This window comes from Ranitomeya variabilis, chromosome 2, assembly GCF_051348905.1.
Source record: "Ranitomeya variabilis isolate aRanVar5 chromosome 2, aRanVar5.hap1, whole genome shotgun sequence".
Taxonomy (NCBI): Eukaryota; Metazoa; Chordata; class Amphibia; order Anura; family Dendrobatidae; genus Ranitomeya; species Ranitomeya variabilis.
Window position 1 is genome coordinate 847085803 of NC_135233.1, and position 17650 is coordinate 847103452.

General features: G+C 43.4%; 1 protein-coding gene across 3 annotated transcripts in view; it reads left to right on the forward strand.

Moving 5' to 3' along the window:
• Positions 1 to 17650, forward strand: part of DIS3L2 (DIS3 like 3'-5' exoribonuclease 2) — a 445122-nt gene that overhangs the window by 202534 nt on the left and 224938 nt on the right. The window lies entirely within an intron of this gene.

Genomic DNA, 17650 nt, shown 5'->3' on the forward strand with positions numbered 1-17650 from the left:
TCTAATGCATGTGTTCTTTGCTGCGTGTGCACTCTCTCAGGCAGGAGCAGTGCACTTCTAGGAGGACTTAAAAGCAATTAATGGTCCCCTCTGGACCCCTACAATATATACGATGATTATAGAAATTTTTAGGCAGTGCTGTCTAGAGACTTAAGACTGAAGTCTACCCAAAGAATAAGGCGATTACTGCAATTTTTTTAGTTTTATTTAAAACCAGACTGGGCTTCATATTGTAATGTTAGAGGCTAAACGTTACTGAATCAGTTAACTGCCTTTTTATAGGAGAGACAGAGTATTCATGGAAGTTCTGCTAACGTGAACCTTAAGTTCTAGGCTTCACAAGGATACTCTCATGTTGATTTACTTAACTAAAAAAAAAAAATCTTCTGCTTAGGTTGTTAAGTTTAATAATAAAGACCTGACAATACTACTGACTTACTACTGGAAAAAAATGGGGTTTCTGTCAAGTTTAGTCATTCTTACACATGATGCAGATTCTTGGCAAATTCAACAGGATTTACAAATGAGGATATTGGTTGGGATTTAGAGATCAGAATGGAAAGGGAAAGTTAAAACAATTTGTACGAAACTGATTTCTGTAAAAGCAATTGTCTTAGTAGCTCCTAGAACAGAAAAAAATGTATTTTAAAATAATCCCTCTTTTCCTGCATTTACACAGTAATCAATCTGTGTACTATTGAATGCCTTGTCCAGGAGAAACGGATGTGTTTTTCATATAAAGGTTCATAGATAAATTGATCTCTTGACCTGCTAATGTTTGCTGCTCTATTTTTGGTCTCTAAAATCAATGTGTCTAATCTAGTTTCATTGTTTCTCTTCAAAATGTAATCATTGTAAAAATTAAGAGGGGTTAAGACTGTCAAGTGGTGAGCAATTAGGTAATATGGAGGCATTTGCCCAGAATTCAGGAATATTTTCATTTAATATTTAATCTAGTCTCTTTGTAATATCCGTTTTTCATTGTGTGTGAAAATGTATGGTTTCACGTGTGCAAAGTTTTACTGCCTCAACATTTAACACTCTAAAGGTACCATCACATTAAGCGATGCTGCAGCGATATAGACAACGATGCCGATCGCTGCAGCGTCGCTGTTTTGTCGCTGGAGAGCTGTCATACAGACAGCTCTCTCCAGCGACCAACGATGCCGAAGTCCCCGGGTAACCAGGGTAAACATTGGGTTACTAAGCGCAGGGCCGCGCTTAGTAACCCGATGTTTACCCTGGTTACCAGTGTAAATGTAAAAAAAAAAAAAAAACACTACATACTTACATTCCGGTGTCTGTCGCGTCCCCCGGCGTCCGCTTCCCTGCACTGTGTAAGAGCCGGCCGTAAAGCAGAGCGGTGACGTCACCGCTGTGCTCTGCTTTACGGCCGGCCGGCGCTGACAAAGTGCAGGGAAGCGGACACCGGGGGACGTGACAGACACCGGAATGTAAGTATGTAGTGTTTGGGTTTTTTTACATTTACACTGGTAACCAGGGTAAACATCGGGTTACTAAGCGCGGCCCTGCGCTTAGTAACCCGATGTTTACCCTGGTTACCAGTGAAGACATCGCTGAATCAGCGTCACACACGCCGACTCAGCGATGTCAGCGGGTGATCCAGCGACGAAATAAGGTGCTGGCCTTCTAGCTCACAGCGGGATCCAGATCGCTGCTGCGTGTCAAACACAACGATATCGCTATCCAGGGCGCTGCAACATCACGGATCGCTATCGTTATCGTTGTTAAGTTGTTCAGTGTGAAGGTACCTTTATACTTGCTACTTTACAAAATTCTGAATTATTGGGGGCTTTCAGTGAAAAGGAACCTTGCTCCTTTCCATTGCATTCAAGGACTGGTCTGTTCTTTGGTGATGGTTCTTATTGCCCGACTGGTTCAGACTTTGATCATGTTTATTTAGCTAAGCTTGGTAAATGCATAGGACACATTTTTAAACATTGAAGAGGTTGTCCACTACTTTTAACATTGATGACCTATCCTTAGGGTAGATGAAGGTGAAAGCCCAGCAGCACTGTCCTTTTTAAATAGTGTGCTCGCGGAAGGGACTTATGGCCCAGACAAATTAAAGTAGAAACTTCAGCATCACAAAAAAAGACATTGGGACTGTAGGACTTGCTGCAGTGTTATTTTGATCCCGCAAGGAGTCAAAACAGATATGGTCCAGCGTTTCAACAGAGAATGCTCTTTATCAAAGACATCTGTGTGTAGCAAGAGCCGGAAAGGAAGAAATGCGTCTTATACGTAGGGTAGATACGTAGATTGTCTGATACGTAGGGTTGTGACACCTGGCACTCCGCCGATCAGCTGTTCCTAATGCTGGCGGGTGCTGGAAGTGCTCGGTTATGGTGCTGCGCTGTCTAGTTATTGTTGCTGTGGCTGTGTACTGCACATCTGCCCCCTAGTTAAAACATTCAGGGGCTGATGTGCACTACTTTGCCACGGCCACTATCAGTAGGCGGAGCGCTCTATAACTAAGCACTACCTTAAGGATTTTTCTACTCTAAACGCGTTAGCTTTGTTTTTTTTTTTTCTGCCAATGTTATGATGTTATGAAAATAGCTAAGTTTTAGCTATTTTCCTTTGGTGCTGGAGAACATCTCACCTTTGGATCATTGAGGGTTAAAATGGTTTTGTCAGGTGTCTATTGGTACAGAAAGGAATGTTAACATGATAGATCAAACAAATAGTGGGAGCAGAGTTAAATATGCATGAATGAAAGTCCAGTTTAATAGAATGAAGCGTCATCCTAGGACGTATGAGAACAGATTGATCATAATATACGAGATATTGATTAGCTAATCTTTTGTACATTAATATATTTTTACCTGCTTTATCCCAAAGTTCTTCTTTTGGTTTGGGTGGCAGACAAAACCATTGAAGAAAACTTGACCTTGGCCATGTTGCTTATACACTTCTTTTTCCAGTCAAGGCAACTTTGTTTTAATGGGTGAAATGTTCGATTACATGTTTAGAAGCAATGGCTTCTATAATTTATACCTTGACCTTGATTACTTTCTGGCTTTTATTGATTTTGTATTGTTTAGTTATCATAATATTGAATGTGCTTAATTAAGAGCCCACGTCTCTCATTTTATAAACTTTATAAACAGATTTTTCCTAGCATGGTTGCAAATGAGGACTGATATACCTAGTTGGAAAAAAGTAACTCTTCTTCATTCAATATTAAAACGTCTGACACAAGAGCTGCACTGAGACTAAAAAGCATTTTGAAGCCTCACAGCCCTGATACAATATTAGATGTACAACACCGACTTGTAAATAGACTAACCTAAGAACATGGTCTGGGACAAGCATAGACAGGTTTTTTTTTGTCGAAGACTAAATGTACACATTACCACTATACAAGCGCAAATACCGCCATACAGTGACCAAATAGTGGTCCAAAACCAGTCCTAGACAGTGTTCTGGAGAGATTTACCACACTGTTCTATTTTCTCATCAGCAGTCAGGATACATAGCAGAGATCCTTATCCATGGTTTATCAAATATAAACACTTCTCCAGGGGAAACAAGAATATGTAACTCGTATCCTTTGAACATCAGAGGCAACATCCAAGGAATATAAACCTCAGACCTTGCTTAAACATTACCCTCCTTTCTTATGGGCTCCTCCACCATTCTGGGAGCTACAATTTACAGGATCCGAACATTATAGGTTCTTGAAGCTGTTTCTCTGTACGGTACGTCCTGCTGGTAGATTAAAAAATGGAGAAAAAAATATCGATAATCGGCTCACACAAATGGAGATCCACTGAACGGAAACTTGCGATGCACCATGCAGTAAGGAGAAAATGGATTCCAGCATCCAAATCTTCCATAAAAAATCTGTCATTTAATTATGCAAAAGAGTGTTAACCCCTTCCCAACTTGTGACGCAGTGTATTCGTCATGAAAGTTGGTGCCAATCCGACCTGTGCCGCAGCATATGCGTCGTAGCGGGATCGCGTTCCTGCGGGTCGGGTGAACGGGTTAACTGAAATTTCACCCAACCTGCAGGAATAGGGTGACTTATACTTGAGCCCTGGGGGAGTGGCTTTGCCCCCCTGTGGCTACGATAGCGCTGATGACCTTTTTGTCACCACCCCCCAGATCTGATTGGAGCTAGCGTCCATGTGACGCTATCGCTCCAATAAGATGTGGAGGGGCAGAGTGAAATATTGCTGCACTCGCTCTGCAGCCTGATCCCTTCTGTGGGAGCTGTAGAGCGATGTCCCTTCTGCTGCCGCCGCCTGCCATCCGGTACTCCCCTCTGCTGCCCTCTGCTCCCCCCACAGTTCGATTCCACCCCCATACTCCCTGCCCCAGTGATCACCCCCTACCCCCCTGATCAACCCCTCTGCTGCTGCCGGCTCCATCTCCATGCTGCATCTCCTCAGCCCCCCTGCCCCCGCTGATCACCCCCCTGCCCCGCTGATCACCCCTTTAACCTGCTGATCTCCCCCCTGCCCTGCGGATCTCCCCGCTCATCTCCCCCCCCTGCCGCATGACACCCGCAGACCATTCCTTCAAAGTCTTGTTTTTAAAACGTCACTACTTCCCTTCCGAGCCCCAACGTGTGCCCAAAAGTGGTCCCCCCCCCCCCCACACACACACATATGGGGTACCAGCATACTCAAGACAAACTGGACAACCACTTTTGGGGTCCAATTTCTCCTGTTACCCTTGTGAAAATAAAAAATTGTGGGCTAAAAAATTGTTTTTGAGGAAATTTTTTTTTTTATTCTCACGTCTCGGCGTTATAAACTTCTGTGAAGCACTGGGGGGGTTGAAAGTACTCACCACACATGTATATTAGTTCCTTGGGAGGTCTAGTTTCCAAAATGGGGTCACTTGTGGGGGAGCTCCAATGTTTAGGCACACAGAGGCTCTCCAAACGCGACATGGTGTCCTCTAATGATTGGAGCTAATTTTCCATTCAAAAAGTCAAATGGCGCTCTTTCCCTTCCGAGCCTTGCCGTGCGCCCAAACAGTGTTTTATCCCCACATATGAGGTTTCAGCGTACTCGGGACAAAATGGACAACAACTTTTGGGGTCTACTTACTCCTTTTACCCTTGGGAAAATAAAAAAAATGTTGCTAAAAGATCATTTTGTGACAAAAAAGTTAAATGTTCATTTTTTCCTTCCATGTTGCTTCTGCTGCTGTGAAACACCTGAAAGGTTAATACTCTTCTTTAATGTGGTTTTGGTCCGCTTGAGGGGTGCAGTTTATAGAATGGTGTCACTTTTGGGTATTTTCAACCATATAGACCCCTCAAATTGACTTCAAATCTGAGGTGGTCCCTAAAAATATGGTTTTGTAAATTTTGTTGTAAAAATGAGAAATAGCTGGTCAACTTTTAACCCTTATAACTTTCCAAAAAAAATTTGTTTCCAAATTTGTGCTGATGTTAATTATACATGTGGGAAATGTTATTTATTAACTATTTTGTGTCACATAATTCTCTGGTTTAAAAGAATAAAAATTCAAAATTTTCTAAATTTTCTCCAGATTTGTTTTTTTCAGAAATAAACGCAAAAACTATTGAGCTAAATTTACCACTAACATGAAGCCCAGTGTGTCACGAAAAAACAGCCTCAGAATCGCTAGGATCCGTTGAAGCGTTCCTGAGTTATTACCTCATAAAGGGACACTGGTCAGAATGGCAAAAAATGGCCAGGTCATTAAGGGGTTAAAAAAACCCTACAAATCTCAACACCATGACACTATATAAAAACATATAAAATGCAAGTAATTGCATTTCAGATGCATGTCCTTAATCATTGCATGGTAAAAAATAGTGAACTGTCGGAAAGTTGTCCTATTCTGCTTTTGGCACATGACGGGAAAGCAAATCACAGATTTACAAGACATACAGGTGAATTATAATTATGCACAAAATTAACACAAAATAATTATGACCAATCAATAAAAGGGTTGTCCATAAAAGGACAACCCCTTGTCATTCCCCACGCTTGGTCCTGATAAAATAAAGCTTATACTCTCCTCCCGTGCAGGTGCCGTTCCTGCAGAGTTTCAGCACTTGTGGTCCCTTGGGCTCTCGTGTGGCTGTATGACACTTGGTTCCCGGCACCCAATCAGTGCTATCATCCCTGCCTCCGCCTTCTGTTGAATTGAACATGAAGAAGTGAGTGATCAGCTGCAGCACTAACTTCCTCTTCGTGAGAGCCCTGGGACCGTGAGTCCCGACACCGCTGGAATGGCGTCTGCATGGGATGTGAGTATTGGCTTTTTTATTTTATCGATACCAATGGTGGGGAATGAGAAGGGTTTGTCCTAGTAGTGGACAACACCTTTAATAATGGTATATTAAATTTTGTCTGAAGTTCATTTCAAAAGGGGATCAAGTGTGCAATATGTACATCTACAATGTAACTCTGAACAAAAGTTACATCACTATTATGTTTCACTTCAAAATGGCTCGAAACTGCTGAACATTTGAGCATTAATTTTTTGACTGCCCCGGAGAGATTCCTCCTAATGCGGATTTAAAGTGGGCCTGTCGTGCATCCAATATATTGAAGATTACTGGCTGTGCATGTAATCGGGGAACCCACATTTGTCGTATTACATTTGATGTACCGTAATTGTTTTATACTTTCAGTTACAGAAGAGGTAAATTTGAGCACTGCGTATGTTTGCAGCATGTTCAGACAGTGTGGCCACATGTAAAAGATCTTAGTTGATAACCATGTTTTACCTGGATTTCAAGATGTCTCTCTCTCTCTCTCTCTCCACATACACAGGGGTTGGACAAAATAATGGAAACATCAACAAAAGTTAGTTTAATATGGTGTAGGTCCACCTTTTGCGGCGATTACAGCCTCAATTCTTTGAGGTATAGATTCATACAAGGTTTGAAGTGTTTCCAAAGGAATTTTAGCCCATTTTGCAGTTAAAACACCCTCCAGTCCTTTGAGCGACGATGGCGGCGGAAATCGACGTCTAACTTGAATCTCTAAAAATCGACCATAAATGCTCAATAATGTTGAGGTCTGGGGATTGTGGGGGCCAGATGAGATGCTCAACTTCATTAGAATGTTCCTCGTGCCATGCTTTAACGATTCTAGCTGTATGAATTGGTTTATTATCATCCTGAAAGATGGCGTTCCCCTCCGGGAACAGTGCTTGAACCATTGGATGCACTTGGTCTCCCAAAATGCCTAAATAATCTCGGCTGTTAATTTTTCCATGAAGGGATATCATTGGCCCAGTGGATCTCCACGAAATAGCACCCCAGATAATCACAGAACCTCCGCCATGTTTTACGGTTGGGAGAAGGCAGTCTGGATGGAATTCTTCTTTCGGCTGTCTCCAAACGTACACTCGGCCGAATGTCGGAAGCAGGGCAAATGATGATTCGTCTGAGAATATCACATGTTTCCACTGCTCGAGGAACCAATTCTGGAGGTTTCTACACCAATCTAAACCCTTGGAAACATTTGTCATTGAGAGCAGCGGTTTTCTAATTGCAGCTCTTCCGTGGAATCCAGAGTTGTGCAGCTCCCAACGAAGAGTTTTCGTGGAAACTGGGTTCTGTAGGTGTTCATTGAGCTCAGCAGTGATGTTCAGAGCCGTGGTCTTGCGATCCTCTCACAATTCCCTTTAGAGTCCGACAGTCTCTCTCAGTCAACTTTGACTTTCAGCCGGACCTGTGCTTTGCTGCAGATGTTTTTCCTTCTCTTTCAAATGCAGTCATTACTTTGGAGACAGTACCTCTTGACACACCAAGCATTCGGGCACTTTCTGTTACACTAGCGCCTGCCATACGAGCACCAACAATTTGGCCTCTTTGAAAATCCGAGAGGTCTGCCACTGGTATCAGGTTCTCATCAATGTTCATACAATTATGCAAAACAAACAGTTAATTCACATAGACATATCACATAACACAAATAATCAACTACAAAACATTACCATATGTCACGGTTTGCATGCTTATCACATGTTCGAAGATTATGATGCCAAAACGTTAGGTGCTTCCATTATTTTGTCCAACCCCTATGTGTGTGTGTATTTATGTATGTGTGTGTGTGTATATATATATATATATATATATATATATATATATATATATATATATATATATATATTCTATAATATAACGCTGAGAGCGTCACTCCGTCCGAAGCCTTTATAGACTGCGCCGGCGCATTCTGGACCCCACAGAGTAACGCTCCCAGGAGATCGCGGTATGCGTAAGCACTGAACGCACACCGCGATCTCCAACGGAGAAGCAGGGACGTGCCAGGAGGGTGAGTATGCTCTATTTACCTGTCCCGTTCCACCGATGCGCGCTGCTCCGTCCTCCACATCCTCTGCCTGTAACGTTCAGGTCAGAGGGCGCGATGACGAGCTTAATGCGCGCCGCCCTCTGACTGAACAGTCACAGCCAGAGGACCCGGAAGACGGAGCGGCACGCAGCGCTGGATCAGGGCCAGGTGACTATAGCAAGTGACGGGGGCCTGAGCTAGCGGCGACTCCTGCACCTGACCCCCACAGCGCGCCGGTGTCCTCGCCTGCTCAGGCCCCCGGCACTCGGCGCCCACCGACCATAGGTGAGTATGTTATTTTTTTTTTTTTTTTATTGCAGCAGCATACAGGGCATATAATACTATGGAGCATCTTATGGGGGCCATCAACCATAATGGAGCAGCATACAGGGCATATAATCCTATAGAGCATCTTATGGGGCCATCAACCATAATGGAGCAGCGTATGGGGCATATAATACTATGGAGCATCTTATGGGGGCCAACAACCTTTATGGAGCAGCGTATGTGGCATATGGATGGGAGCAGCAAATTACAGAACGGTGGCGCAGGATGGGAGCAGCACATGACAGAATAGGGCAGCACATGACAGAACGGGGGTGTAGGATGGCAGCAGCACATAACAAAACGGGGGTGCAGGATGGAAGCAGCACATGACAGAACGGGGGTGCAGGATGGAAGCAGCACATGACAGAACGGGGGCGCAGGATGGGAGCAGCACATGACAGGATGGAGGCGCAGGATGGGTGCAGCACATGTCAGAATAGGGGCGCAGGATGAGAGCCGTACATGACAGAATGGGGGCTCAAGATGGGAGCAGCGCATGACAGCATGGGGGCACAGGATGGGAGCAGCACATGACAGAACGGGGGGGTAGGATGGGAGCAGCACATGACAGGATGGGGGCACAAGATAGGAGCAGCACATGGCAGGATAAGGGCACAGGATGAGAGCAGCACATGAAAGGATGGGGCGCAGGATGGGAGCAGCACATGACAACATGTGGGTGCAGGATGCAAGCACTACATGACAGGATGAGGGCGCAGGATGGGAGCAGCACATGACAGCATGGGGGCGCAGGATGGGAGCACATGACAGGATGAGGGCTCAGGAAGATAGTAGCACATAACAGGATGGGGGCGCATGATGGTAGCAGCACATGACAGGATTATGGTGGAGTATGGGAGCACCACATGACAGGATTGGGGTACAGGATGGGACCACCACATGACAGGATTGGGGTACAGGATGGGACCACCACATGACAGGATTGGGATACAGGATGGGAGCATGTGACAGGATGAGTGCTCAGGAAGACAGTAGCACATCACAAGATGGAGGCACACAAAACAGGATGGGGGCTGCACATGACAGGATGGGGGCGCAAGATGGTAGCAGCACATGACCAGATTAGGGCGCAGGATGGAAGCAACACATACCAGGATGGAGACCATATACCAATATAAATGCTCGCCACCCGGGCGTAGAACGGGTTCAATAGCTAGTGTGTGTGTATATATGTATGTGTATATGTCTGTGTGTGTATGTATGTATATATGTGTATGTATGTATATATATATATGTATATATACACACGCACACAGTCATGGCCAAAAGTATTCACACCCCGGCAATTCTGTCAGATAATACTCAGTTTCTTCCTGAGAATGATTGCAAACACAAATTCTTTGGTATTATCTTCATTTGATTTGTCTTAAATGAAAAAACACAAAAGAGAATGAAGCAAAAAGCAAAACATTGATAATTTCACACAAAACTCCAAAAATGGGCCAGACAAAAGTATTGGCACCCTCAGCCTAATACTTGGTTGCACAACCTTTAGCCAAAATAACTGCGACAATTGCTTCCGGTAACCATCAATGAGTTTCTTACAATGCTCTGCTGGAATTTTAGACCATTCTTCTTTGGCAAACTGCTCCAGGTCCCTGATATTTGAAGGGTGCCTTCTCCAAACTGCCATTTTTAGATCTCTCCACAGGTGTTCTATGGGATTCAGGTCTGGACTCATTGCTGGCCACCTTAGAAGTCTCCAGTGCTTTCTCTCAAACCATTTTCTAGTGCTTTTTGAAGTGTGTTTTGGGTCATTGTCCTGGAAAGTCCATGACCTCTGAGGGAGACCCAGCTTTCTCACACTGGGCCCTACATTATGTTGCAAAATTTGTTGGTAGTCTTCAGACTTCACAATGCCATGCACACGGTCAAGCAGTCCAGTGCCAGAGGCAGCAAAGCAACCCCAAAACATCAGGGAACCTCTGCCATGTTTGACTGTAGGGACCGTGTTCTTTTCTTTGAATGCCTCTTTTTTTCTCCTGTAAACTCTATGTTGATGCCTTTGCCCAAAAAGCTCTACTTTTGTCTCATCTGACCAGAGAACATTCTTCCAAAACATTTTAGGCTTTTTAAGGTAAGTTTTGGCAAACTCCAGCCTGGCTTTTTTATTTCTCGGGGTAAGAAGTGGGGTCTTCCTGGGTCTCCTACCATACAGTCCTTTTTCATTCAGACGCCGACGGATAGTAAGGGTTGACACTGTTGTACCCTCAGACTGCAGGGCAGCTTGAACTTGTTTGGATGTTAGTCGAGGTTCTTTATCCAACATCCGCACAATCTTGCATTGAAATCTCTTGTCAATTTTTCTTTTCCGTCCACATCTAAGGAGGTTAGCCACAGTGCCATGGGCTTTAAACTTCTTGATGACACTGCGCACAGTAGACACAGGAACATTCAGGTCTTTGGAGATGCACCTGTAGCCTTGAGATTGCTCATGCTTCCTCACAATTTGGTTTCTCAAGTCCTCAGACAGTTCTTTGGTCTTCTTTCTTTTCTCCATGCTCAATGTGGTACACACAAGGACACAGGACAGAGGTTGACTCAACTTTAATCCATGTCAACTGGCTGCAATTGTGATTTAGTTATTGCCAACACCTGTTAGGTGCCACAGGTAAGTTACAGGTGCTGTTAATTACACAAATTAGAGAAGCATCACATGATTTTTCGAACAGTGCCAATACTTTTGTCCACCCCCTTTTTTGTTTGGTGTGGAATTATATCCAATTTGGCTTTAGAACAATTCTTTGTGATTTTTTCATTTATGACAAATTAAATGAAGATAATACCAAAGAATTTGTGTTTGCAATCATTTTCAGGAAGAAACTGAGTATTATCTGACAGAATTGCAGGGGTGTGAATACTTTTGGCCATGACACTGTGTGTATATATATATATATATATATATATATATATATATATATATATATATATATATATATATATATATATATATATATATATAGTAGAGTAGCTGAGAGTATGTCTCCGACGGTAGGAGACATACACTCGGCCTCTTGTCACAACCCTACTGATGTCATATTGATGACCTATCCTAAGGATGGGCAATCAGTATAAAGTACGTGACAATCCCTTTAAATACCAGCCCTCCTAAGCCAGCTTTGTAGGCCTGCAAGTCATAGGAAGCTGATTGAAATTATACCTTGATTTTCAGTGTCTTAATCCAGAGATATCCATGTTCTTCTTATATGTAAATTAGCTGTTAAGAACAGTAAGCCAGACAGTGTATGAGAATCTGCCTCCAGTGATTATTATAAAAGAAAGGCATTACCAGTGTGAGACATGTAACACAGAACAGTATAACTGAACTTTGTCTCCTTACAAACACATTTGCTGCCGATCAAACAGCTGTGCTCTATGGCAACAATATTGCTGCACTGGTTGCCTGTCAGATGGAAGCTGAAGCAGAGCTTATACTTACCGTATATACTTGTGTATAAGACGAGATTTTCAGCACTTTTTTGTGCTGAAAACTCCCTCCTCGGCTTACACGAGTCATTTTCCAGAATGGGGGAAGAGGAGCAGCGGCAGGAGCCGGCTAACAGAAGACTTCTAACAGGTCCCTGCATCTCCATCTTTGCATCTCCATCGTGGTACTGCTCTTTAATGAATATGCCACATCTCCACTCCCATAGGTGTGGAGCGCATGTTCATTACCTTAATGAGCGGTACCACGTGACAGTTCAGCACAGGGGAGTTGACGTGCCGTGCAAACAGATGCAGCAATGGCGTGAGGAGGGTGAGTAGGACGGGGGGGCGGGTGTGAGCCATGCATACAATGATGGGACTGGGGGGTGAGCCATGCAGGACCGGGGGAGCCACACATACCAGGACAGGACGGGGGAGGCAGCTCTTTTGCGCATGATGTAATTTTATTTATGTCAACCCCACTCATCATTTGTCCATAGTGCTTGAAATACTCGAAAATTTTGGTTCTTACTTCGGCTTTAAAGTTAATGTAAAAAAAAGCGAAATGCTTCCACTAACTGAGAGAGGAATAAAACTTTACTCAACTAGGTCTTTGGGCAGTATATCATTAGCACCATCGTACATCACTTATCTGGGAGTTAAAATAGGTAGATTACCAACATCTCTATATACCCCAAATTATCCCCCTCTTATAAAGAAAAAAAATACTTGTCCGCTAAAGGCATGGCAGGATTTACCTTTATCTTTTATGGGGAGGGCACACTTGGTGAAAATGATCAGTACAGCCAGGCTCATATACTAACTACAAACCTTGCCATTGCTCCTAAAACTGACGTCACCATACTTAATAGGGCCTTCAGCCATTTTTTCTGGAGGGGTAAACTTCCTAGGATTAGTCTGTACAAACTCATGGCATCTACCGACGACGGGGAGGCATCAATTATCCAAGTATTGGAAACTACAATCTAGCCTGCCTCTCCCGCTATATAATAGACTGATTCTACCAGAGACATACATATTCTGATCACACACTGGAATCTGACTATGCTTATCCATTTAATTACTCTCCTCCATTCCCGGTTTGCCTCATTACCCCCAACAATTAAAAGATCAGTCATTTGTAGGATACTACACTGCTTAAAATAATTAAGGGAACACTAAACTCCCACATCCTAGTTATCACTGAATGAAATATTCCAGTTGTAAATCTTTATTCATTACATAGTGGAATGTGTTGAGAACAATAAAACCTAAAAATTATCAACGCAAATCACAACTAATATCCCACGGAGGTCTGGAGTTGGAGTGATGCTCAAAATCAAAGTGGAAAATGAAGTTACAGGCTGATCCATTTTCAATGGAAATGTCTCAAGACAAGGAAATGATTCTCAGTAGTGTGTGTGACCTCCACGTGCCTGTACGACCTCCCTGCAACGCCTGATCATGCTCCTGATGAGGCAGCAGATGGTCTCCTGAGGGATCTCCTCCCAAACCTGAACTAAAGCATCCGCCAACTCCTGGACAGTCTGTGGTGCAACGTGACGTTGGTGGATGGTGCGAGACATGATGTCTCAGATGTGTTCAATCTCATTCAGGTCTGGGATATGGGCGGGCCAGTCCATAGCTTCAATGCCTTCATCTTGCAGGAACTGCTGACACACTCCAGCCATATGAGGTCTGGCATTGTCCTACATTAGGAGGAACCCAGGGCCAACCGCACCACCATATGGTCTCACAAGGGGTTGAGGATCTCATCTCGGTACCTAATGGCAGTCAGGCTACCTCTGGCGAGCACATGGAGGGCTGTGCGGCCCTCCAAAGAAATGCCACACCATTACTAACCCACTGCCAAACCGGTCATGCTGAAGGATGTTGCAGGCAGCAGATCGCTCTCCATGGCGTCTCCAGACTGTCACGTCTGTCACATGTGCTCAGTGTGAATGGCGAATTTGCCAATCCTGGTGTTCTGTGGCAAATGCCAAGCGTCCTGCGCAGTGTTGGGCTGTGAGCACAACCCCCATCTGTGGACATCGGGCTCTCAGACCATCCTCATGGAGTTAGTTTCTAACAGTTTGTGCAGACACATTCACATTTGTGGCCTGCTGGTGGTCATTTTGCAGGGGACTGGCAGTGCTCTTCCTGTTCCTCCTTGCACAAAGGCTGAGGTAGCGGTCCTGCTGCTGGGTTGTTGGCCTCCTATGGCCCCCTCCATGTCTCTTGGTGTACTGGCCTGTCTCCTGGTAGTGCCTCCAGCCTCTGGACACTACGCTGACAGACACAGCAATCCTTCTTGCCACAGCTTGCATTGATGTACCATCCTGGATGAGCTGCACTACCTCAGCCAGTTGTGTGGGTTGTAGAGTCCGTCTCATGCTAACATGAGTGTGAAAGAACAACCAACATTCAAAAGGGACGAAAACATCAGCCAGAAAGCATTGGTACTGAGATATGGGCTGTGGTCCCCAATTGCAGAACCACTCCTTTATTGTGTGTCTTGATAATTGCCAAAAATTTCCATCTGTAGTCTATTCCATTTGCCCAACAGCATGTGAAATAGGAAGCAACACTGTTTGACAATCAAAGTGGACAGTTTGATTTCACAGAAGTTTGATTTACTTGGAGTTATATTCTGTTTGTGTTCCCTTTATTTTTTTGAGCAGTTTATTTCCACTTGGTAGGCAGTTAGGAATAAATTTAGCCTATTGTTTAGAGTCTCAAAACACCTTCAACTATGGCGTAATCCTGAATTCCCCTAAGGCAATGAATATTATTTTTTTCCAAATGGCAGCAGACAGGGGTTAAAAACATCTCACACCTTCTCCACTCAGCTGAGCAGAGATGGCTGACATGCACAGTGTCTGAAGAAATATAATCTACTGTACCTCTCCAACATTATTTTCAGTTTGAACAAGTCAAACTCTCCATTACGATCAACTTAAAAGTTGTTACATTTGAGGTTTCCCAGAACGAGTTGGATGTCAATCCGGTTTTGTACTCTGTAATGAGGTCCAATTTATTGGTGGTTCACCCGGACATTTTTTTTTTAAAATATTGTAAACAGCAGTTGAATTATGAGGAGATTCATAGTAAGATGGGCAGGATGGGGCGTGTTCAAGGAACATGCAAATGAAGCGTGGAGAGAAACCCAATAGAAAATTATGCATGGAGCCATCTATGCTTTCAATATACCTGAGAAGAGCCTCTGTCAAATAGACTGACTGCATGTCCTAAATGTCAAAAATCATGTATCAAACCCCATACAATCTTTATTATTAAAATGGAGGGCAAACCATGCCACCAAGAAGTGACCAAAACACAACCAAAACAAAACAAAAACGTGTTCCACCCAGTTTAAGATCTATGTGGGACACAAAGCTATCAATCCATCGAGCCTCCTGATGAGCCTAGGCAGGCGAAACGCGTTGAGGCGTTAATATTGAAAGGACAGACGGTGTGGGAAGTCTGGCGTGATACAGATGAGTATCAACAATTTCAACAGTATCTATGTCATGGTGGCTGCTGAACACCAATAGTGTATATATCGATAACAGATGGTGTGTGTACATTAGTGTCAGTTGGTGGCCTCAAGCACGTGCGGGCTATGCACTGATATCAGAATTGCGGTGATATAGGTTGATCCGTATTGTGCTGACACACACACTGGACAAACGAGTATCAGTGTATCCTGTTTTCACACACTTGGTGTTCAGCATATTGATCTTTCTTTTGGCTTCTACTGATAGCCCCAGCTTGGAGTGTTAGGGGCATATCTGCCAAATAGCCACCTAAGAGAGGTATCTATTTCTGCTCAGACTTTCCAATTTAATCACCGGTTTGGTCCTCATGTGTTCATATTGTTTTTTATATATATGGGTGCTAGCGTTCCTTAGAAGAGTTGTTGTCTGTTTAGAATTAGTGGTCCTTTAGCCTACGGGTAGTGGGATTCACCAGAGGTTGTAGGGTCCATCAGGGCCACTAGGGTCAGTCATCGAGGAGCGGGGGCGCCAATACGCTCCCCCCTAGGGTGCCAACCTCCGCCGGCAGGCAGCTATCATCTAGGAACCGGTGTAGGGACTGCTAGCTTTACCCCATAGTTCTTAAACTGGGTGGAACACGTTTTTGTTTTGTTTTGGTTGTGTTTTGGTCACTTCTTGGTGGCATGGTTTGCCCTCCATTTTAATAATAAAGATTGTATGGGGTTTGATACATGATTTTTTGCAATTCGAAAACCCTTTAATCCAATATAAAAATATTCAGATGTCCTAAATGTCACCCTACTCCAATCTCATGCACTGCCTTTGATCTTGCTCTGCATCAGTTTCATTTTGGGGACTAGTTTCAAACTTGGTTAACACTATTAGGGGCTCAGGGTACACCCTATCTCCTTATTTAGCCATATTACACTTCTGGAGAGATGTGGTTAATCGTGGCAGAAAGGTGGGTGGTCCTCCTATACTGATGCATACCTTGCTTATATTGACGAAGAAACTTCTCCTGAAATATTGTCTAGATCCAAACTTTCCCCCATTGTAGGATTGATAGCACAAATGAAGCATTTCATGGAGGTGGAGCAAAGGGAGTAGTTTTAAATGGAGGCAATTTATTGTGAATTGTTGCTATTTGGGGGAAAAAGGAATATGGTTGAGCCCTTCACATATACAGCATGGTATATACTTGAGAATCTCAAGAACAACCTGGGGCTATTGCGGCTGATTTAAAGTAGGGGAGGTTATTTCTGTTTGATTACTAAATAAGTTTTTTCATGATATTCAATAAAACTGTCAGCTAGGTCACATATTCAAATAGTTGATAGTTTAAAGATTTAAATTTGTTTGTCTTGCCAGCTTAATTTGCAAGTCGTTTTCTGCTCCATCTGCGCATGGGCAGTTGATTTTCAACAGTCTGTGTTAATGTATTTTCTGAAAATTTCAATAAAAATTATTGAAAAAATAGTGACATGTGTATTTGGAGGAGATGGGTTCAACGTAATGGACCTAGGTCTTATTTTCAACCTGTGTAACGGAGGACCCTTCAGATGTCCGTTATAATCACACACAGCTCTGCAGTGAAATGCAGAGAGCAGCCATTACATATCACACTGGTAACATCCCCTTTTCCTCTACTATATAGTTGTCTAATTCTGTCTGTTTGTCTGTAACGGAAATCCCGCGTCGCTGATTGGTCGCGCCAGCCGCCCGTGACCAATCAGGGACAGGCGCAGTCCGGCCACAAATTGGCGTGGGATTTGAAGTGTCTATGTACTTCTTTCATCCGATTTATTTAAATACAGTTAGATATTCAAGTAATGGTTTATATATTTTTGATGATCTGTTTAATAATTTAGTTCAGTTGTATTAAGTTGTATGAGCAATAAAATGTAATAATGATGTATATATTTTACCTGGAAAATTCTGTTTATTCATTGCATTATTCTTAAATCTTCATAAATAAACTACATACATATTCTAGAATACCCGATGCGTTAGAATCGGGCCACCATCTAGTTTAAAATAATCTCTGGAGGCAGATTCTCGTGT